This window comes from Canis lupus, chromosome 7, assembly GCF_048164855.1.
Source record: "Canis lupus baileyi chromosome 7, mCanLup2.hap1, whole genome shotgun sequence".
Classification (NCBI taxonomy): Eukaryota; Metazoa; Chordata; class Mammalia; order Carnivora; family Canidae; genus Canis; species Canis lupus.
This window is the reverse complement of record NC_132844.1, coordinates 54,249,279-54,273,704: the sequence shown is the minus strand read 5'-3', so window position 1 is coordinate 54,273,704 and position 24,426 is coordinate 54,249,279. Positions and strand designations below refer to the sequence as shown.

The 24,426-nt window shown below is 37.3% G+C and overlaps 1 long non-coding RNA gene and 1 pseudogene across 2 annotated transcripts in view; both read left to right on the top strand.

The window, feature by feature from the left end:
- Positions 1 to 24,045, top strand: part of LOC140636317 (uncharacterized) — a 118,527-nt gene extending 94,482 nt beyond the window's left edge. For both annotated transcript variants that reach the window (XR_012033593.1, XR_012033594.1), the window contains exon 6: positions 23,802 to 24,045. This is a non-coding gene — a long non-coding RNA (uncharacterized lncRNA). The remainder of the gene's footprint in view (positions 1 to 23,801) is intronic.
- On the top strand, positions 16,716 to 18,297 carry LOC140637387 (ornithine decarboxylase pseudogene; annotated as a pseudogene).
- Positions 24,046 to 24,426: the final 381 nt, after the last annotated feature.

Below are 24,426 nucleotides of genomic sequence, written 5' to 3'. Positions count from 1 at the left end.
TTAGGAAAACTAAACAAGCCCAACATGAAAGATAATCTTTTCTTTTCTAAAATATTGAGGAATCCAAAAAATAAAATAAAATAAAATAAAATAAAATAAAATAAAATAAAATAAAATATTGAGGAATCGCCTGTACTCTTTTAAAATGTTAATGTTATAAAAGGCAAAAGAGGTTTGTCTTTTCTTATGAAAGAAGAAGAGAAACTGCTTCCCCACCCCACCTCAGCTAACAAACAAGACAATGAAGAGGAAACATGGACACTGTTGGATTCTGGACCCAAATTTTTTCTTTTTCTGAGAAATAGGGGCATAAAATTTGAGTGATGTTTAAAGATCAGATAATAACTGCATTAATGTTAATTTCTTCTTCTGACTATTACAGTGCAGTATGCCCAAAGATATTTTTGCTTTTAGGAAATACACTAAATAATTTGGAAGGACAAATGGTAAAAAGACATTGATTCTTCAACTTACTCTCAAATATTTCAGGAAAATCATATATGCATGCACATATGCATGTGCACACCAAACATACACACACACACAGAAAGAGATAAGCTCAAAAAGGAAAGAAGAAAGAGAGATAAAGAAAGAACTAGACAAAGGGAATCAGAAAGTAAATATGGTAAAACATTAGCTGTATCTTAGAGAATCTAGGTGAATGATCTATGGAAACTCTTTGCACTACTTGTGTAAATTTCCTGTATATTTGAAATTATTTCAAAATAAAAAGTGAAAAAGTCCTCATGCATGAGAATCCTATCTCCTGACCAAGATTAAGATTTTTCTCTCTCCCTATAGCACCCAGCCCTCTGCAAGGCACATGCAGTGTTCTTCGTAATTTACTGGCTGGAATAGAGGGTTCTTCATAACTTACTGGCTGGAATAGAGGGCTCTTCATAACTTACTGGCTGGCATAAGTGAATGTAACTTAACCCAAAATTGAAGCCTATAGACTAAATTCAACTGGTAAACATGCTTTATTTGCCCCCCTCCATGTTCTGACATCTGAAATTTTCAACTGATAAAAAATCTGCAGGTTTTACTTGAAAAAAAAAAATTCCATATTTGAGGCTTCTTTTTAAAGATCAGAAAATCAAGCAACATGGGGCTCACATGAACTGAGTGAGCTTCTCTCTTGAACTCATATGGGTGCCATTTCTCCACAGTGCTCTTACCACTTGTTAATTTTTTCCAAACTAAGATCTAGTGTGTATGGCTGTCGATCCTGGTGTTACACAATTATCTATCTCCAAGTAGAGCAATAGATGTCTATCACTCTATCTTTGTCAAAAGTGAACAATAGAAGAGAGGTTGATAGTACTTTACTCTTTCAGGTCACCTGTCAGGCCCTGGTGAGCATTTGAGTTTGAGACTCTTGACTTACCCAATGTGAGGGCCAGGACTTAGTTTTAAGGGCAGCAAGATACTTTGGCTCCAACTAAGCCCTCTCTCATCGCTGAGAATTAAAGTTAATTCCCTGTTTGAACAAGCTTGAGGGAACCTTCAATACATCAATATTTACTGGTAATGGAGCAGATGCTGACAAGGAAGATACTATAGGAAAGAATCATTAGATAGATTTCTTTTTTCTTATTTTCTCCAACAGAGCTAAGAGTCAAATAATAAGATAATGGGAAATAAGGCTTGGCAGGAAGTGGAAAGATGGAAGAAGTTTATCACCTGGAATCTATGCAGAATGTTGATCCTAACATTTTCTGTAATTAACTTCTATCTTCTATGGGTAAGAAAAAGAGAGAAACAAGTTTCAGAAGAATCTCACTTCTCGAATAATAGCAAACTGTGTAGCAGTTAACTCTACTCCAGACTCTATTTCTTTACATGGTACATGTAGTCTTTACAACAACCCTGTGAGGTAGGCTACTATCATCATCTCCTTTTATAAATAAGAAAACTAAGGAAAACATTGATTCACCCATAGTCATACAAGTAAATTATGAAGTCAGGATTCTATTTCCAGAAATGACTCTCTTGGTCACTGTACTCCTTCTGTACAAATGGCTCTGGTTAACTACAATGAATTCTGAAGTGATTCTGTTAAGGTTCACAGACTGAAATAGCCTCATGCCCACCACTGTTAATGCTTTTAATGAATTTGCATACTGCCAGCTGAAAAGAAACAGAACAGTCACTTTCTGTTAAGAATCAAAATCATGACCTAAGTGTATGACAGTTGGTTTTAAGTAACTCTGGACTGAGAAGGAGACATTTAACTGACCACTGAGGTTCCCTGGAGTAAGTCTAGGGTTGTGTGTCCTAACTTTGGCCTGGGGCCCTTTGCCTGGTTCTCTGAGGCCCAGTCTTCCAGAGTAGCCCTCTGGCCATATTTCTGCAGGTTATAGCTAGGTCTTTCTGTCTGAATATGCTTTCGGAAATGATAAACAGTTGACTACAGATGCTTTGCAGAATTAGAAGCAATGATCTAGCTAGCAGTTTGGACACACAAGTGGCCTTTCAGATACGTAACAATCTTCACTCCAATAGGTACCCGAAGCAGGCTCACCATGTACCATTTGCTTTGCAGGAAGCAGCTGTTCAGCAGAAAATGAATATGTTCCTGCTTCCTTAGGAATGTCTCTCCTTTTACAGGGCAGTGCTCACTGAGCTAAAGGTCAGGAAACTAAAAGACTGCCCAGGGCTTTGGAAGCTCAAAGTGCTTTGCTTGTCCCCTCCTTCCTCAGAAACTCAACCCTCTGGATTCCCAAGGTCTGTTTCATTTTGTGCCTTTTTACCACTTTGCTGATTTCCTTCAGTGTATTGGGCTGACTTCACGGTCACCAGGTGTCCTCTGTCCTCCCATCAACGGACACTTAAATGAGCAGATGGTGCAAATGGCCTGGCAGTAATGTGATGCCTGAGCAGGTGGGCTGAAAAAGGGAGAGAGAAAAAGGGAAAGAAAGCAGCTTCAAGGAAAGGGACAGATTGGTTTGGTGCTTGTACCACTTAGATCAGGAAGTGCAGAAAGGGGTTAGTGGCAACTATTTTTTAAATGTGAAAGTAAGATCATTTTTTTAAAAATAAGAAATGCATATGAAAATACAGGGTTCTCATGCTTCTATGTGGCAGAAACAATCAGTACAACTTACAAAGGAGCTTTCTGAGATTTCAAGGTTTTGTTGGTCAACATGACTTGTCTTTAAAGTTTGACTGGGTGACAATACCTTTCTCTTCATTTGTTCATTCATCCCATAATGCACTCTATGCCAAGGACTGTATTAGGGCTTGTTGATGGTCACCACCATTCCTGGACTCAAATATTTCAACTAGAAGGAAACCTGAATGGCCTTAAACACAGGGCTTCTGGAACTGCAATGTTCATAGAAATCACCTGGGATCTCTTTCAAATGTGTATTCTGATTCCGTACATTTAAAGTGAAGCCTGAGAGCCTAATAAGCTAGATGGTACTGGGCTAATGTTGCTGGTCCGTGGACCATGCTATAAGTAGGGAGGTCTAATTTACTCTGTCCTATTACAGCTGAGTCCAGGAAGTTCCAGCTATTCAGAGATGTGTCCAAGCTCACAAAGCCAGTTAGTGCCAAAGCTAGGCTTGCAAACCTAGGCTGGACCTCATTCCACAATGCTACATGGCTTCAACAGTGAGGAGGGATTCAGTGCTTTGGTTCTTCTGTCTCCTTCCTCCTATAAAAATGAATTGATAATAACTATACTTGCCATCTGTTGTCAGGGTTAGTGAAGTAAAATCATTTAGACTATTCAAACAAAAGATTATCTTTACCAATTATCCTTTGTAGTCTGAATCCAAACCGTGAAAATCATGACAATCTTCCTTTTGCCAGATGCTTAACTATCTGCAAATTTTCATTGAAGCACAACTTGTTTGCAAAATGTAAAATTAGAAGTGACAGACAAATCTATTTTTGTAAATCTTAGCCTGTCTATTTTGAGGCTCTGCATTTTAAAAGAAGGATTGAGGCCAGCTGTTGAACTTGACTGAAATGTCTAATGATGCTACTCTATTTCCTTCTAGTTTATAAGATATAGCCATTTTCCCCCAGTATTAACAATATGCACTGGGACGTAGGGCACCCAGACACCATTTCAGTTCTACAGAGGACATGTTTTAGCCTGGTGTTTGTTAGCTATAAGGCGGAGAAAGTGGTTGTGGTTGGGTAATTCATGATTTCCTAGAAACAGAGTCCCGGCTTAAATGTACTAACCATGTGACTTTAAATAAAACACTATACTGTCTAGACTTAAGTTTTTTCATCTGTTAAATAGAGATAAAATGGCTTATTTCCTTGCTCACCCAACTATTAAATTTGAATGTCTTGTAGTTAAAAATAATGCCTTGTACTTAAACAAAAACGAGCATCACGACAGGAATTTTAGACTTACATGAGCAGCCTTAACCATATATGGGACTTCAATTTCTGTAGGATCAATCTCTCAATCAACCAGTATTCATTAAGTGGCTCCTACATGCAAGGTTATACAATCAAATACAGTTCTTAATGTTTCATGGGCCTTGGTCTCCAACTAAAACAAGTTCCAGAGCATTCCTGTCTAAGATACAATTATTATCATACTATCACAAGCAAATGATGAAAAACTAAGAGAGCCAAGTCCTATCAAGTCATTTATAATTCCAGTAGATGTAAAATGTCCAATGTAACTCAACAAGAAAAAGATGGAGAGTGAGAGTGATGTTCTGACTTCCACCATTTATATTCCGTTAACAGAACCGGAGGGCGCTCAAACAGAAATCTGTCCCATCTTCCTGGCTTTTTGTCACAGTCAGGAATCAAACATCCTTCTAAAGCTAAATGGCTCTAATTTTGTATAATGGCTTTTCCTTTGTTTGTTTAAACTCTGCTAACTGATTTTTTCAAAACACCTCTTCCCTTTTGGTCATCCATTTCATTCTTTAGCTAAAGTAGGCCTTTTAAATAGGGACCCACTCCATCTCCTGCTCATCTAGCCGAAAGCTCCCTGACCTGAGCTCCACACAGGTATGTAAAACTTACAGGTAAACTGCAGTTTTCCAGTCAGAAAGTCTAGTTTCCTTCCAGCCTTCCATGATAACAATCGGTGGCAAAATTGGGAGGAGACTAACAAAACACATTAAATGTGCATGCCAATTTGACCCTGTTAAAATGTCAACATTTCCTTCCTTACAAGGAAATAAGGCGCATTTAATTCTTACAGCAACCAATGTGGAAGGCAATAATCCTTCTTCCCATTCTAAAGATGATGTAACATCTAACGCACAACTGGCCTGAGGTCTCATAGTCTGAACCTCAACTCTGTCCTGATTTGCCAATGGTCCTGCTGTATCACACTGACTGTGGCTCTAAGTCCATTGTTTTCAGCTCTTGGATGCATTCTTCCTTGTTCTCCTTCTCTTCCTTCCCATCTTCATTATCTTCCTAAGATTAAGAGACTTTTTGATTCACCTTACCATCTTCTCTGGCAGGTCTCAGCCCCAAGGTTTACATGAGGCTAAGGTTCTTTCTACATTTAGCATCATAAATCCCTGAATCTTTCAAGAGCAGGGGATTTATTTAAAGATATTTTAGGCTCTGATATGTCTCTCAAAAATAGATAGTCAGAGTTGATCCTGGAGAGAGAGGAGGATGGTTAACGATATTATTTTATTTCCTGCATTCTTTCCTATCAAATATTTGGATATATTAAAAAACCCTCAGTCTTTTCTTGCCCATGTAAACAACTTCAATTTAAACTTTTCTCTATTTTTCTTAGCTCCTTTATGGATGCAGAATTACAAAGCACATCATCTAGTGAAGACCCAACTGTTCTCACTAATTATCATACTACCTCCTCCTCCATCCAAGCTAGCAAAGCACCTGAATATAATAAGTGATCAATTAATGTTGTTTAAAGAATAGATGATTATCATACAATACAAGAGGATTAGAGTTCATATAAAATTGAACTATCAATATACTTTTAATTCTGTACCAAATTTATCATTTGGATGTAAAGCAGTGGTTCCTATAACTAGGGGTGTTGTACACTTGCACATTGACAATGTCAGGAGACGTTGGTTTTCACAATTAGGGGAAGGTTCTTATTGGCATCTAATGAGTAGAGGCCAGAGATGCTTCTAAAGATCCTAAGAACAGCTTCCCCTATACACACACACACACACACACACACACACACACAGCAAAAAACTGTCCAGTGCAAAAAAAGATGCAATATGAGGAACCCTAATATAGAAAGTAAAAGGACCCTAGAAAGACCTCAGTCATTTTGACTTCAGTCCTGAAAGTGTGTGTTCTGTGCTTAGTACTCAAGTACCCTGCACTGAGCCCAGAGTTACTACTGCCTGATGCTCTCCAGACAGCACAGGCACCCTCTTATGCCCCAATCATCTTACACTCAGACTGTGACAGATGCAACAGATTGTGTTATAAGCCCGTGAGATAAGGTGCCTGCCAGAGCTGCCACAGCTTCTAAGGCAGTGTAGTGCATTCAGAAGAGTGCATTCTATGACAGAGCTGGGTTGGAATCCCCATGCTACCACTTTTTTAGCTGAACAAACTTGAGCAAATTACTGAAAGTTTCTGAGCCACAGTTTCAATAAAATGGGGATAACTCCAAGATTGCAACAAGGGTGAAAAATAAAATTATAAAGTGCCTATCACATAGTGCATATTTGAAAACAAAAATAAGCCAGCTAGTATCAATTTGTATGACTCTGATTTTAAAACATTCACACTGTTTTAGACACATTGGGACTTGTATTCACACCCCAGTTAAGGACTAGCTCTCTAAAAATGTATACAGATTTAGTTCAACCCACCGTAGTTGATTTTATTATTATCCAAAGTACTTACCACCCCTTCTCAAGGGAGGATTATACACCCCACCTCATTGATGTTATGGGAAATCAAGTGGTATGTAAGTGGAAGGGATGAAAACCACTCCCAAGGTTCTGCCCTACTGTATCCTCTCTGTTCCTCCCATGTAAGATTTATAATGATGTCAATACCAAGGCATAGCCAATCCACAAGACATGCTCGAGAAATAAACATTTGGTAAGTATCTGAGGTTTGTTTTTTGTTTTGTTTTGTTTTTTACCATAATGTTAATTTGGCTAGGTTAAATGGAACTGCCACCGATTGCTCAACCAGAATTATAAAACTCCCTTCTAACCTAGGAAATCCAGCACCACGTAGATGACAGTTTACTGGGAGACAAATGCTAGATGTTAAAAAGAACAAGGTGTAAAGTCTTTTCAGCCTAGAGTGAACTATAAGCTCTATTATGGGAATAGAAAGAATGCCTTGGTGCTGAAAGCTTGGCTATTAAAGCCAGAATTTGAACTTGGTGCACAACTTGTCCTTCATATTTTGTTCAAAAATTTGCTCTTTCACTTTCTCCAAACTTAGCCTGGCCCTTGGCAAGTCCTTGTTAGTCTTAATGGACCCCACTTAATGGAGTAATTCAAAACGTTGCCAGTGACCGAAATCAATTAAACATAACCACATGTGCATAATGTGTCTGCTTCCAAATATCTGTTAGTACATAATTCTATCAACAATCTGATTATTAGATTTTCCTCCAAACTTCACCTATTTCTGTAAGAGTTGTACAACTTCTTCTTAAGACTCATGATTGCTTAGAAAATGTCACTACATGGTGAGAAAGTCCACAACATGGTGAGAAAAAAAAATAAGTTTGTAGATGCCCTTTTTCCCTACTCTATTGAAAAAAAAAAAAAAAGAAAGAAAGAAAGAAAAAATCATTTTCCTCTCTGCCAACTGATTATGCAGCTACGTTGTTTGAAAGCTTGCATAATTTACATTAGCATGCTTAAGATCTCAGGTGACTATGCCTTTGAGGCCAGCATGCTAACCCCAGTGGGCCGATTTGATATTCTTCCCAATATCTGACCCTTTTTTCCTTGTTAATTACAGGCAGACTTCCCTGGTCTGGCCCTGGATCTGCACCTGTTTCCCATCTTTGAGCAGCTGCTAATTAGGTTGAAATAGTGGGGCTGGGCAGTGCAGGCCACACATGCCTCATCAGGCTATTGATCAGGCTGGCATACCACACGGGCAGTAATGGGGTCTGTACAACCCAATTCCAAAATAAAAGCCATTCCTGTAGTTGCATGTTTGAATCCAAGCATACTCCAGGCTCTACACCAAATATAAAACATGTGAAAAGAGACACTTCAGTTTCAAAATAAAATTTTTCTTTGAAATGCCACATATGACCTAAGTACTTACTATTTGCTTCTCATTTGATTATTTTATTTTGGAGTAAGGAAAAAAAAACTTCTTTTAGGGACAAGACATGTATATTTATATGGAAATAATTCAAAGTGTATACTATATGGATACATACAAGTGTATCCATGTACAATTACATGTTTGTAAACTATCCAAGCAAAATCCTCATTCTGCATTCCCATTTGGCCTTGCACATAACATAGTTTAAGAAGAGTTTGCATTTCATTGTGATTTATGGTTTGGGTAACTATGAACATGTAAAACGCTGATTATCAAGAGAGACACTACAGCTATCTATGGGTAGTTTTGGAAATGTGTAGGGGTGTTTGGAGTTGTCACAACGATTATGGGGTGCTACTGGCAGTGAATGGATACAATGTGTTTACACAATAATAATTTATCCAGTGTCTGTTACAAATCACAAATAATGGATCAAGTTAAAATCATTTTACAAATATCTGTATCTAGAACCTAATTCCATTGCATATATAAAGGTAAAATTTTTGTAACTTTAAATATACTGAATTTAATATCTTAAATTTTCCAAGAATGCAAATCCAGAGAAGATTAAACTTTGTCTGGTTTGAAATTTTTCTAGAGTTATTCAGTGTTTTGAAGAGCACATCACTAGTCTGATATTTCAGTTACCAATAAATCACATCATTACCCTTCTCTATTTGTAGCTTCTACATTCATGATTCTATGTATAGTGGTAACACCTGACTACCTCACTGTATCATCTAGAGCAGTGAAGCCTAAGTCTTTACATATTGAAAAATATATACATTATTCTTATATAATTTTCTTGGATATTACAGTTGGACCATCATATTGATTTTTAATTACATGTATAGTTCGTTTATACTATCTATGATTTTCATTCAAGGACAGCAAAGAGAAGATTATGAAACATTTATTATGAAAAGGGGAAGTTAGGGTGATAGATCAAGAGTCACTGTTCTCAGGTAATAAGCCTGGGTACAGTTTCTAGATGAACCATGACTTTGGCATTGACTTTGTATCTTTGGTGCCTGGTATATGGTAGTCAATGATTTATTTCTTAAAATTCTGTTTCTTACTTCTCCTTCTGATTTTATCACCCATTCTTCTGTTGTCTATGACTGAAACACATTGCCCAGCAGAGCTGCCCCAACATAGCCACCCAATGGTCTAAATGCAGAGAAGCCTCTGATACCCCAGAAATGAGTCATAGTGTCTTTCTAACTTGGGATAAATCTCATGCTCACTCTATGTAAACATTTTAGAGGCCAATGCGATGGAATATTCATATAAAGTTCAATTACAATCTGTAATTCTTGACCCTTTCTGAGTTCTCCTGTCATATGACTCTAAATGATTCGTTCTGCAGTTTGTTCTTTTGAGTAATAAAGAGACTTCATAGAAAGTCATGACATTCACTCTTTTTTGCTTCACATCTTATGACTATACAGTAAGAAAAACTGTAAAATTTGGCACAGGAAATTTTCTAAAGCAGAATACATCAGCTTTCATAATTCCTGGCTTTGGTTATATATTCAAAGAAACTGAATATAGCTTAATTTGATTAAATTTCCCATAAAGCAATCCCATTAATAACCTTAATTATAGTAGTAAGATGGCATCCCTAATAAATCTTTCATATTCAGAATTTTGAATGATCTGATTATTATGGATGTGATATGTTTGAATTAGTAGATAAACTATCTGGAATTATTAAAGATGAAAGTTACTGATGGCCCCATGACACTCTCATAAAATACCCATAGAAGGCTGATTCTTAACTAAATTAGCTAACATATTAGGAAATACAGAAAAATGCAACAGAACATTGTCACAAAGATCCAGCTTATCTGCTCCGCCTTCTGATGGGAGCCTCTATACTGGCCCTACATAGGGATTCCCCCCAAGAACTTTCAGGGTCTCCCTCTTTTCAAAGCAAAATGAATGCACCAGTCTGGTCCTCATGTCTTCCTACTTTACCATCAAAAGGAAGAGTTAGAGTCACCTCACTTAGAGCCCTTAAGAGAAAGAAGAGGACTTTCTTTTAAAGTGACTTCTTCTAATTCTTGGATTATGTGCCCAAACCTGACCTGATTGATCATTGTAGTAAGGGCTCTAGATGGGCTCTGCTGATTGCATTATTCCAAACAGGACGCATCCTTAGAGCAAGATGTGGCTTATTACTGTTCAATCTTACTGTTGAGAGTAAAAGAACAGGAAGTTTCCCAAAGAAAATTTTTACCAAAAAAGGTTGTATGGATACTGACTGGCAAAACCAACAGATGTTCATTGGGAAGTCTTTCCTCTAATTGGATTGATGATTGTTGTTGCTTCATGTTTTAACAAAATCTTGAAAACATCAAAAAAGTACATAACTCATTCTACAAAGACAAAAACACATTTCTACATTTCAAATAAAAACAAGCTCGAATTCTTTTTGCAATGTAAATGCATATTAAATTCAAAGCATTTCTCCATGTTTGACTTCTTATTAGCAGAAGATAAATAATGGTGATTAGTGAGAGTTTTTTTTCTTTAAATATACTGGAATGAATTATTTTTGTGTACCACATCCCATATTTTTTACCTATTTTTGAAATTTCCCTATGAAATCAAATCATATGGAATATTTCAGAATATCCTTTAGAAGATGAAAGAAAATTCTTGTTACAATGCCACATTTGGAAAAAAGCAGTTGCTCTTTGTAAAATGGAATAATTAAAAATTCACATATTCTAAATATCAACAAATACTTTGAAAAATTCATGCTTATAAAATATGTAAAAACCAGAGTACATGGGTGGCTCAGTTTGTTGAGCATCTAACTAGTGATTTCAGCTCAAGTCATGATCTCATGGGTCCTGAAATAAAGCCCAGCATTCAGCTCTGGGCTCAGTGCAGCTGCTTGGGATTTTCTCCCTCTGCCTCTCCTTCTACTCATGCTCGAGTGTGCGCTCGCTCTCTCTCTCTCTCTCTCTCTCTCTCTCTATATATATATATATATATATAATAGATATAAATATGATATATATATAAATCTTTTAAAAAAATTATAAAGACCTATTGTTTATCTACTTCTACATATAAGAGTGGTTTTTCCAAATCTGGAGTGTAATCTTTTCTCACTATTGCTCTTCTAGTTCTTCTTGAATTTACAATAGGCACAGAGAATATAGTCATAAACACTTTCAATCTCTTCCCATGGTCTCAGCTTTGTGGGCTTCTTCACTGTCCCTAACTTATTCTCTGAAAGATGCAGCTTCAGATCTTGTCTCTCCAGTCAGGAAAATAGCCCTATGCCCATCAACACACACCAAATATGTTTATGGGGAAGAGATATCCTGTAATTTCATAGCTTTGGAGTCCCTGATATACCCTGCCTAACTCACCAGTTAGGCTAACTAATGATGCCACTATCTACTTAGTTACCTATAACAGAAACTACGTGAGTTTCTTGTGTGCCCTCTACTTCCTCATCCTAGCTATATGTTCTGTCTTTAAGTCTGGTTACTTACTTTATGTCTCTTACATGTCCATTTCTACTACCACACTTGGTACAGAGCCTCTTAACTAGTCCTCCTGCAGACAGGCTTCATTTCTAGCGTTACCACTACAATATACCATCCACATTTTGTCTATAGTTAAATCTATAAAGTACAGATTTGAGTATAGTCATCCACCACGTGAATCCCTTCCAAAGCATGACAAAGCTGAAGGATAAATCTCAACAGCCCCTGATCATTTTCACGTCCCACCAGCACTGATTCCTTTCCTTTTCCAAGAAGAAAAACATTTTAAATTGAAGCATTTTAGAATGACACACAGTTTCTCTGGGAAAGCCACTATCTGTTATAGCTTTCAGGCTTTGTTGTTTCTGGCCACAGTGTCCTCAAACTTATCATCTTACCCCTCATTCATTATATGATTCGAGGTAACCAAATGGATACAGGTTTCCTTGACTCCTCCAGGCAGATTCCAGAATTTTTTTCTCCATATATTTTCATGCTATATCATATCTGAGATTATATTTCTTACTTTGCTTATCCATTTTTAAATTAAACTGTACACTTGGAGGTAAATTGTGTCTTGCTTTCTTTCTTTCATTCATTCTTTCCTTCTTATTTAACATATTTTCAGAACCCAGCACTATAAGTACAATATAAATGCTTAATAAAAACTAATGGGATGAAGCAATGGATTGGATGGAAAGATGGATATCGCACCAAGTACATATATTTCTACTTAGCCTACTCTGTAAGTCATCCATATGCCATCCTTACCTCAATCAGCTCACCTTGTGTTTACCTTGCCTTCTTACACATAACCTCCGTGTAGTTAGGAAAGCCACAATTACTTATTAATTGTCATTAACCTATGTTGCCTCATGTTACTTAGCTTTATGTTATGGCTTATGATTTATACTTTATGTTTTGGCTTACAGTGGTCTTCTAGGCTACAGTGCCCACTGTCCCTAACCATGCCCCCATATTTAAAATAACAATGGTAGGGGCACCTGGGTGGCTCAGTCGTTGAGATCTGCCTTCAGCTCAGGGCCTGATCCCGGGGTCCTGGAATTGAGTTCTGCATTGGGTTCTCCGCACGGAAGTTGGCTTCTCCCTCTGCCTGTGTCTCTGCCTTTCTCTGTGCGTCTCTCATGAATAAATAAATAAAATCTATAAATAAATAAATAAAATCTATAAATAAATAAATAAATATTTGTTTATTTATTTATTTATTAATAACAATGGCATTCAAGCCCCAAACTAAGTATTACCTTTTTTTTTTTAAATATTTTTTTTTATTTATTTATGACAGTCACAGAGGGAGAGAGAGAGAGGCAGAGACACAGGCAGAGGGAGAAGCAGGCTCCATGCACCGGGAGCCTGACGTGGGATTCGATCCCGGGTCTCCAGGATTGCGCCCTGGGCCAAAGGCAGGCGCCAAACCGCTGCGCCACCCAGGGATCCCCTAGTATTACCTTTTGTAGAAAGTCATCTACCAACCATAGAATCCTCTGCAGTGGTTTTCTTTTAGAAGTGGTCAGTCCCGAAAGAACAAAGCAATGATATCAATGGCTAAATTACACACGTAAGAGAGAGAAATCTTAGGTCAAGATTTCTTTTTACTTCTCCCTGATACAGATTAGTTTATTGCAATAATATTGTCCTTCTTCTCTAATACTGCTTATCTGCATAGCTCTACTGTATTATAATGACCATTCTGTGTGTCCATTTCTTGCATTTTCTGTATGAACCCTAAATTAGGAGCTCCCAGAAATCAGGAACTATGCTTCTTTTTATTGTCAGGGTGCTACACAGTACCTAATACATAGTAAATTTTTAATAAATTCTCTAAGAATTTGATAAATTCTCTAAGAATGAATGAATGCACTCACCACTTTTAATAAGGTATAATGGTCTATTAAGTAGGAATTGTTTTGCTAGTTTGCCCTAGTATCATCAATACCCAGCATAGAGCCCATCATACAGTGAGTTGCATGGATAATTGTTGAATGAATGGAAAAATTGCATGTATCAAGAAGTAGTTAGCCCTGTTTCCCATGTTTCTGTGGCCTTGGGACCTACCACATTAAGTCAGGAAGGTAAAATTAAATTATTACTAATATTAATACTAGCAGGGCAGCCCCGGTGGCGCAGCGGTTTAGCGCTGCCTGCAGCCCAGGGCGTGATCCTGGAGACCCTGGATCGAGTCCCACGTCGGGCTCTCTGCCTCTCTCTCTCTCTCTCTGCATCTCTATGAATAAATAAATAAAATCTTTAAAAAAAAATACTAGCAGCTTCCACACATATAGATACAAGATAGACATGAAATGGCAAGCACAGATAGGATCACCCTAGGATAATAACAAAACCTGATCGTGCACCCATTGCACTAGTTCAAATTCAACCTCACATGCTTTGCACAACAGAAAGAAAAATATCCCAATTTAATAAGTGCAGCAACTCCACCTGCCATTCCAAAAGAAATATACCCTCCTTCAGTCTCAATCCCCATATTCCTGTCCTGTGATAGATATCCTGCTTTGTTAAAAAGTATACTCATCTTTAAAGTTACTTACTTGTCATATAGCACAGCCCTTAAGGGCAAATCATACTTCATCTGAACCTCCGTAGGAAGTGGCGTTTCAATATTGGAGGAAAAGATAATATATGCTATACTGGTTTCCAGTGTGGTACCTTCTTAGGAGATTTTCATGGGTAACTGACCAAGAAGCAGTTTTTGTCTGAACGCTGCAGAATACATTATTCTGTTGTGTCAAGTAAGAAGCGCAGGGCTCCAAGGACAGAACTGTGAAATGCTTTGCATTAAGAAAGAAGCCATCAGAGACAAGAAAATAGCCAGAGGATTATGAGAAGAATCAACAAATGTCAGTGTCATAAAAGCCAAAAAGTGGAGAATTTCTAAGGAAAAAAAAATGACTAATGACTTTTAAATTCAGCAGAAATCCAGTGAGTATATTAAGATCACTAAATCTTATTCAAAGCAAAATTCTGATTACCTTGTTAATCATAGTAGAAGTAAAACCAGAGTACTTTTTTTCTTCAATGATGGGAACATGAGACCAATATATACATATACATATATGAATATGTACACACATACGTATATAATATATATATGAAATAAAGAGTATTTCCATAAATATCTTAGTTTGACAATCAATAAAAATAGAACAGTTTCTGTCTGGAAAAAAGAAAACCTGTTCTGAATTTCTTGAGCCAGGATTGAGTTCAGCGCAAAAAGACATAAGGCAGTTTCAGGGATATAAGGAAGAAAACCAGCATGAAGTGAGTTGAGAGCTGGGAAACAAAATTTTAACAAGAAATAGCAACTGCTCCAACACCTACCTGGATAGTAACTAAGAAAAGGTCTGGGGAATTCATACTGAAAGGGAATCTAGAACTTAGAGGATTGGAAGTAAAAATGTCTTTTAAAAAAATTCTGAGCAGTCATGCCTGGAGCCTAGAAAATGAGTTAAGATTGGTAAAAAGTTAAGTCCCGATCAGACTAAGAGGCAGCATCTTTATAAAGAAGTTTCCCAGCCATTAGAAGTTACTCTTGGATATACTGGAATCCCAGGAACAAAGGAAACAAGAAAAAAAAGAAAAAGTGGAGAAAGTTGAACTTAAATAGTGTTGCTTTCTTATCCTTAGTTTTGAGGAAATTGTTGCCTAAGTTGAAAGTGCCCTGAAGGCGGCTTTAACTTACCTGACCAGTCCTCACCCCAGGGACTGCCTCAGGTTCTGCTGACCTAGGCAACTGTTTGAGGGTCAAACTTCCATGCTACTCAAATGTTCTTGAAGAAGCCCTCCTGTGTATTAAAGTGGACAGCATTGTTTTCCTCTCTCTCAGCTTGCTTTTCTCTCACAGTTCTTTGTTCTTTAATGGCTGTGACTCGGTTTGTGCTGCTCCTTGAGAGGAGGGATTAGGGCAACACTGTGGTAGTCAGCACTTCCCTCCTGGGGCACTAACAGGTGCCTCTCTGTCATTTTCATGGTGACACTCTGCAAGACTCTAGCTTCATGCCTTATCAAACTGATCCTGTATGTTCGTTGAGATCAGAATTCCAATTAATAGGACAGTCGTTATTTTTTAAAGAGCTAATACTACTGAGGATGTTGGGGTCACTGTGGTGGGTTGCTTAGCAGAAAAGCAGAATGGAAGGTGAATGAAAAAAAAAAGAGGATTCAGAGAAGAAAATTTGCATGGGAGGATCAGTTTGAGAAACCCCAACTCCTGGAATGCAGACTGACCCCCTTGCGTATTCCACAATACTAAGTACTCTGATGTGAATTACTTTTTTAATACGTACTGGAGGAGGAAGCAACGTTTATATGCCTAACATAGTAATAGGCACTCTTGATGGAGAGGTCTATAATAATCCCCAAAATATTTTATAGGGTCCACAAAAATCTTCAAAATGTAGATATCATATGGAGCCTGAGTGGCTCAGGTCATAATCCCAGCGTTTTGGGATCCAGTCCGCCTTGGGCCTTCCTGCTCCGCGGGAAGCCTGCCTCTCCCTCTGCCTCTGCTTCTCTCTCTCTCTCTCTCAATCTCTCTCATGAATAAAACCTTTAAAAATTAAATAAAAAAAGACATTATATAAAATGTAAAATCCATGATGCAATCCAATTCGGTTTAGCTGGAAAAACAACCCAGCCTAATAGAATAGCTATCCAATTCAGTTTAGCTGGAAAAACAACCCAGCCTAATAGGATAGGGTTCATTTCTTGTGTGCATCAGTTATCTTGGTTCTGTTCTGAGGGAACAAGAGGCCAGTGCACCCACCCCAGTGCCACCACCCTGGGCCAGGGCTCCGGTGCCACCTGGAGCCAAGGGTCCCCAGGTCCTCTGTGGAAGGGAGCAAGGCAGAGGGCAGAGGCTGACCCCAGTGGTGGCACAGTAGACAGTCCTGTGCACTCTGCATGGGCTGGACTGCAGTACCCATGCGCTGTAACACAGCAAATTCTGTGTTTATCAGGACATCTCCACTACTGTACTGAAGTCACACACCATCTTCATGGGACTTGAAATTTCCAGGAATTACCTTTCTGAAATGCTGGCAATAATTTCTTTACATTCCATCTCTTAGTTCTCCATGGAAACATCAGGAAACCATGAACAACTTTAGTTGATACAGAGTTTGATTGCCATTTCCTACGTGAGGGCTTTTTACTGCCAAGGATATTCTGGACCAAAAAATTAATAAAGCTTCATCTCCTGATGATGAGGATGCCTTCTATGTCACAGACCCGAGAGACATTCTAAAGAAGCATTTGAGATGTTTAAAAGCTCTTCCTCGGCTCATTGCCTTTTATGCGGCCAAATGCAATGATAACGGAACCATGGTGAAGACCCTAGCTGCCATTGGGACAGTATTTGACTTTGCCAACAAGACTAAAATGCGATTGGTACAGAGTCTCCAGGTACCTCTAAAGAGGCATTATTTATGCAAATCCAAACCAGCATCTCAGATTAAGCACACTGTCAATAAATGCAGTCCAGATGATGACTTTTGAACATGAAGTTGAATTGATGAAAGTTGCTACAGCACATCCAAAGGCAAAGTTAGTGTTGCGGATTGCCACTGATGATTTCAAAGCAGTTTGTTGCCTCAGTGTTAAATTTGGTGCCACACTTAAAAGCAGCAGGCTTCTTTTGGGGCAGAAGAGCTATATATTGATGTCATCAGTGTCAGCTTCCACACGGGAAGTGGCTGTACCAATCCTGAGACCTTCATACAGACCATCTCTGATACCTGCTGTATCTTTGACAAGGGAGCTGATGTTGGTTTCAACATGTATCTGCTCGATATCAGTGGTGGCTTTCCTGGATCTGAAGATGTAAAGCTTAAATTTGAAGAGATCATCAGTGTTATCAACCTAGCACTGGACGTATTTTCCATCAGACTCGGGACTGAGAATCATAGCTGAGCCAAGCAGATATTACATTGCATTAGCTTTGATGCTTACAGTTTATATCATTGCCAAAACAACTCGTGCTAAAGGAACAGACAGGCTCTGATGATGAAGATGAGTCAAGTGAACAAACCTTTATGTATTACGTGAATGATGTGGTATATGGATCACTTAATTGCATCCTTTATGATCATGCACACATGAAGCCCCTTATGCAAAAGAGACCCAAACCAAGTAAGAGGTTTAATCCAACCTACATATGGAGACCAATATGTGACAGACTTAATTGCATTATGGAGTCTGTGACTTGCCCAAGATGCATGTGAGTGATTGGATGCTCTTTGAAAACATGAGTGCTTACACTGTTGCCATTGCTTCTATTTTCAAAAGGCTCCAGAGGCCAACTATCTATTATGTGATGTTGGGGCCAACATAGCAACTAATGCAGCGAATCCATTACCACAACTTCCCTTTGGAAGTAGACGAGCAGGATGTCAGCATTGTGCCTGTGTCCTGTGCTTAGGAGACCGAGAGGAAGTGGGGTGCAGTGTCCCTGCTGCCATTAAGTCAGCTAGCATTACCATGTAGGTACCACTCCTATAGCCATTAACTGCGAGTTTAGCTTAAATTATGGGATCTGGCGGGGGGGGCGGGGGGGGGACAGTTTAACTTAATTACTGCTAGCTTTTTTTTTATTTTTAATGTATTTGTTAAGTAGGGTTGGCACAGATGCAATAATATGGAAGACTAAGAGATGGGGTCATTTATCTGTGTTCCTTTGGAAACCACTTGAATATTTTTTATATCTGGATTTTTATTCATTTTTCAATCATTCTACTAAAGACTGCCTCTCAGTTGCTGAGGAAGCATTGGTAGCTTGTACATTGGCAGAATGGGCCAGAAACTTAGCAGTTTGATCTGTTTTTAAAATAAAGTATCTTGGGCAGCCCTGGTGGCTCAGCGGTTTAGCGCCACCTTCAGCCCAAGGAGTGGTCCTGGAGACCCAGGATCGAGTCCCATGTCCGGCTCCCTGCATGGAGCCTGCTTTTCCCTCTGCCTGTGTCTCTGCCTCTCTCTCTCTGTCTCTCATGAATAAATAAATAAAATCTTAAAAAATAAAGTATCTTAAAATTTAAAAAAACTTTAAAAAACATATATACAAAATAAATGATACATAAAAATATATAAAATGTATTTCATCTTATAAAATATAGAATATATAAAATAAGTTCATCTTATAATTAATATTATAAATTAATCTTATCATTATAATAATATATAAAATAAAATATTTATGCAAAATCTATAAAATAATTTCATCTTATAAAATAAGTCATGTTTAAATGACTATAGACAGGGAGGAGGAGTTAAAATGGTAGAGGACGGGACACCTGGGTGGCTCAGTGGTTGAGTGTCTGCCTTTGGCTCAGGTCATGATCCCAGGGTCCTAGGATCTCCTTCTGCCTATGTCTCTGTCTCTCTCTGTGTCTCTCATGAATAAATAAATAAAAATCTTTTAAAAATAAAAAATAAAAATAAAATGGCAGAGGAGTAGAGGAGCCCTAAGTTTATCTCATCCCTCAAATACAACTAGATAGTTATCAAATCATTCTAAATGACTGTAAGCACAAAACTTCCCAAATAAAGGTACAATTTTGGCCCATTGTCTTTAATCTTATATACTTTCTGTGAAACTTAAAATTCAGTAAGTTCTAAGTATATCCTCTCTCAGTTTAAGTTCTTGTGAATTTTTTCTAGATTTAAATTATAACCATTTCACTTTTAGGAAAAGAGAAGAGACTGGGGAGCCTGGGTAGCTCAGTCAATTGAGGATCTGGCTCTTGGTTTGGGCTCAGATTATTATCTCAGAGTTATGAGATCAAGCCCCACGTCAGGCTCTGCACCCAGCACAGAGTCTGCCTGAGATCCTCTTTCTCTCTTTCTGTCCCTCCCTTCACTCGTGCATTCTCTCTCTCTCTCAAATAAAATAAATTTTTAAAAATCTTTTAAAAAAACAAGGAAACAGAAAAGACTGTACACAGTCAATGTGGAGAAATTAGGACCCTTGAATATAATTGTGGCAATGAAAAATGGTGAAACTGCTTTGGAAAATAGTCTGCAATTCCTCAAATAATTAAACAAACTTACTATACTCAGTAATGTCATACTTAGGTATCTAGCCTAAAGAAGAGAAAACACAGGGGCACCTCAGTTGAGCATCCAATTCATGGTTTCAGGCTCTGCCCTCAGTGGGGAGTCTGCTTGAGATTCTCTCTCCCTCTCACTCTACCCTTCCTCCCATTCTCACACTCTTTTTGTCTCTCGAAATAAATAAATAAATCTCTTTTCTTAAAAAGTGAAAACCAGGTACGCCTGGGTGACTCAGCAGTTGAACATCTGCCTTCAGCCCAGGGTGTGATCCTGGAGTCCTGAGATCAAGTCCCACATCAGGCTCCCTGCATGAGGCCTGCTTCTCTCTCTGCCTATGTCTCTGCCTCTCTGTGTCTCTCATGAATAAATAAATAAAATCTTAAAAAGACAAAAGTGAAAACCTATTTCACAGAGAAAATAGCAATATTGTTCATAATAGCCAAAAGGAGACAATTCATGATGAATGAATAACCAAAATGTTGTATATCCATACAGTGGTATATTATTCAGCCATCAAAAGGAACAAAGTCCTGATACATGTTAAAAAATGGATAGCCTTAAAAACATTATGCTAAATGAAAGAAAACAGTCTCAAAATACATCTTATACCATTCCATTCACATGAAATATTTAGAAAAGGCAAATCAATAGAAAAGAAAGATTAGTAGTTACTTAGTGCTGGTGGTATGATGGAATATAGTGGAGTACCAGATAAAGAGCTTGCAGTTTCTTTTTGAGGTAATGGCATGTTCTAAAGTTGTGAACTTTGAACACATCTGTGAATATAATGAAAGGCAATGAATGCTACACTTTAAATAGGGGAATGTTTAGTGTGTAAATGGTATATCAATAAAGCTATTAAAAAGAAAAAGAACAAAAAAATACTCCACCATTCAGAATAGCAACCACTCATAACCAACAATAACAACAAACGTTTATAGAGAATTTACTCTCTAGCAGACACTGTGTCTACTGTTTTACATGCCTGATATCAATGAACCTTCACGAAGGTTTTCAAACCTTTGCAGACTTACCTCAAAGCCTAAACTTTTAGCCATACCCCGAACTGCTAACCATTAGAGCAATCTAATTGATACCACAGTGTGATGAGCTTATCAGATCCAGTTCCAGTTCCTTCTTGGCAAAGAAGCATTCTAACTTTAGATAAGTACAGGAGAGTCAGAGACAAATAACTCCATTCAATAAATGAGATGCCCAGGAACAAATGGTAAGTCTAATGGCTATTCTTCTACCAGGAATGATCAATGAGACAGAACATACTGGTATCCATACCTCTTGAAGAACATATGTGTGCGTGAGTCTGTATGAGTTAAAAAGAAGGAAAGAGAATATTCTGATATTACCCCAATACTTTTTCATATATATAATATTTTTTCATATATATGTATGCCTTCATATACATACACATATATGTGTGTGTGTATGCTATGCCTTTAAGATGCAAAGGATCTAACAGTGATGTGGATCCTCAGTGCTGTTCAACTAGGCAAATGGTATATCCTCCACCACAGAAAACTGCTTAGCAGTTTCTTAAAATGCGAAACATGCATTTATCACACAACTCAAAAATTCCACTCCTAGGTATCTAGCAGAGAAATTAATAAATTTGTCCACATAAATATGTGTATTCAAATTGTCATAACTACATCATTTATAATAGTCAAAAACTGGAAACAGCTCAAATGCTCATCAACTGGTAAATGGATAAACAGAATGTGGTATATCCATACAGTAGAATATTTTGCATCCTTGAAAAGGAATAAGGAACTGATATATCCTGCAATATGGGTGAACCTTGAAGATATGATGCTAAATGAAATAAGCCAGTCACAAAAACACAAACATATTGTATGATTCACTTATATATGTCCAGAAAGGGCAAATCTTCAAAGACAGGAAACAGATTGGTGGTTCCCTAGGACTAGAGGTGAGAATAAGGAATAACAGCAAATGGCCATTAGATTTCTTTTTAGGGGGATGGAAATGTTCTGAAATTAGATTGTGGTGATGATTGTAAAACTCTGTAAATTTATTAAAAATCACTGAATTATACACATAAGAGAAATAAATTATATGGTATGTAAACAATACTCCAATAAAGCTGTTAAAAATCAGTCAATATAGTTTATCACTTTGAGAAAATAAAAGAGAAAAATCAATATATTCAGAAAAGGTAGATGACAAAATTCAAGATCTAATGAGGGATTAACTTTCTAATTAACTTTCAAAATTTGCCTCCCTGAGTCAGATTCCATGTAACCAAAAAGATGATACGTTAAGATAGAATAAGTTATTCTCTGTGACAGAAAACTCCAAAATTTCAGTGGCTTAACACAGCAAACATTTACTTTTCTTTCATGCTGAATGACCAACAGGTATCATCAGCAGGGATGGGGGATAGAGGACTGTATTCATCTTGGTGCTCACAAGCCAAACTTGACATAAAACTCATCTTAATACATGTTTCCAACATTCTCAGAGAAGTATAAGGAAATGTGGGACATCATGCTCATATGGCCTCTTCTTGGAAGCGAAACACATCACTTCTGCTCATATATCACTGGCCAAAGTATGGCACATGACTACAGTTAAAATATTCTGGAGAAATGAAAAACTACCATATATTCAGAAGGAGAAGAAAGAATATATTTTTTAACATCCTTCATAATTACTACAATAAACCTGAATCCTTCCATGAAATTAGCTATATCTGAGCAGAGTGCAAGCTAGCTCAGAACCTACTAACAAAGAGCATGGTAGGTTAAGAAAAGTAGTTATGTTGGGTTTGGGAGCCACACAATCAGTATTTATATTTTACAAGTTGATAATTTAACAGAAAATCAGATAGCCATGGTTAAGTCCTAGATATTAAAGATTTAAAGCAATATTTTAAAATAGACTTACATCTTAGGAGTTAAAAGATATGCTTCAATAGTTATTAAGAGTTTAATGGAAAAAACTTCTATAATATTAATAGGCAATATCCTGTCTACTAGTAAGTAGTGTGCTTTTGCCCAGTCTGAAGCCTGGTCAGATTTAAAAAAAAAAAAAAAAAAAAGACTGTAAAAATAGCAATGGAGTCCAGAATTTGGTTGAAACATTAAAATCATTCAGTGAATCTTGAATTTTATTACACAATTGTTTCTATCTCTTGAAAAGATCATATGATTTTATACCTTTACTCTCTTAACTATTTGATAATGGTGATCTATCTACCACAAGTACTACTGATGAAAAAAAAGCATATGTTTTTTTTTATTTTAGCATTCAGGAAAATAACTATGAATTTAAAAGACAAAGAAATTTGATACTAAGTATAAGTCAGAAAATGGAACAGCACTTTTCTCTATAACAATGATGAAATGTGGATTAGAATAAAGGGTAAACTTCCTGCAGAAGTAGGTAAAAGAAAATGAACATAGAACCCAAAGTCACATCAAACTGTCATATTTTTTGGAAGTTGACTGGCAATAGTTTATTCCTGCATGTCAAGCAGTATTTTAAACAGAAGGTAATAGTTTGAAAATTATCAAATTATCACAGATGCCTCTAGAATCCTCATTACATTTTTGTGACTGGTTAGTGGTTTGACAGGTTTTAATTTTGTTTCACACATCCTTCTCCCAAGCAACATAATGTATATTACAGTGGTATCTTTACCTTAGAGTTCCTTAATGTACCACATACATTCTGAAAGTTTCTCTTAGACATTTAAATTAGAGTATATTTAAGAAAAAAAAAAGGACAAGTGCGATTTTAAAGTCATTTGGCAAACTGATTCTGTCAAGAGAGCTTAGTTTCATTCTGTTTGCTGCAACAGCTTTTTTTTTTCATAACTCCACTCTTCTTGTTCTTGTAATACATTTGGGAGGCCTGTCAAGGCCTATCCACTCTCTAAATAGCTTTGCAGATTAAATTTTTAACTCTCTTCTCTTCATGCAGATGTATATTTCTGACAAAGAATTGCCCTGAGATGTCAGCTTCCATCTTTCTCACTAGAGAGAAGGCAGATATGTGCAAGCATAGATCCTCAGTTCTCCACCTCATCGGGAAACGCATGCACACATGTGAAGGCTCCTTTCCAGGACCATGCATCCATCTTTGTGTTGTTCACCCCTTTCAGATTTCCTGCTCTTACCTTATAAATGTCCCTTTCTTTCAATGGGTCTTGAAGAGAAATGAGTAAGAGACCCACACAGAAAATAAATAGAATTTTTCTTTTTGTAAATTGATAATCTCAATAATGAGACTATGCCAAGGTGCATAGTTCAAAAAATAGCATATAGACAAACCTGGGCTATATGGGACTGATTTTCTTTTGCTGATGGAAGCTGAGTTGGGTACTTCACAGACTCAAAGATGAGTTTTTAGGGGACAAAGAATGAGAAAGTCATTCTAAGCAAAGGAAACAACAGAAGTAAAACCATGAATTTGTGGAAATAGCATGGTGTGTATTAAGATCTTTAAAAACATGAGGAATACTAAATTCCAAAGAATTAGGCAGCAGTGGCATTTCCTATAATGCCTTGCAGAGCTGACCTGCATTTAGTCCTAGGAATGGCAATGA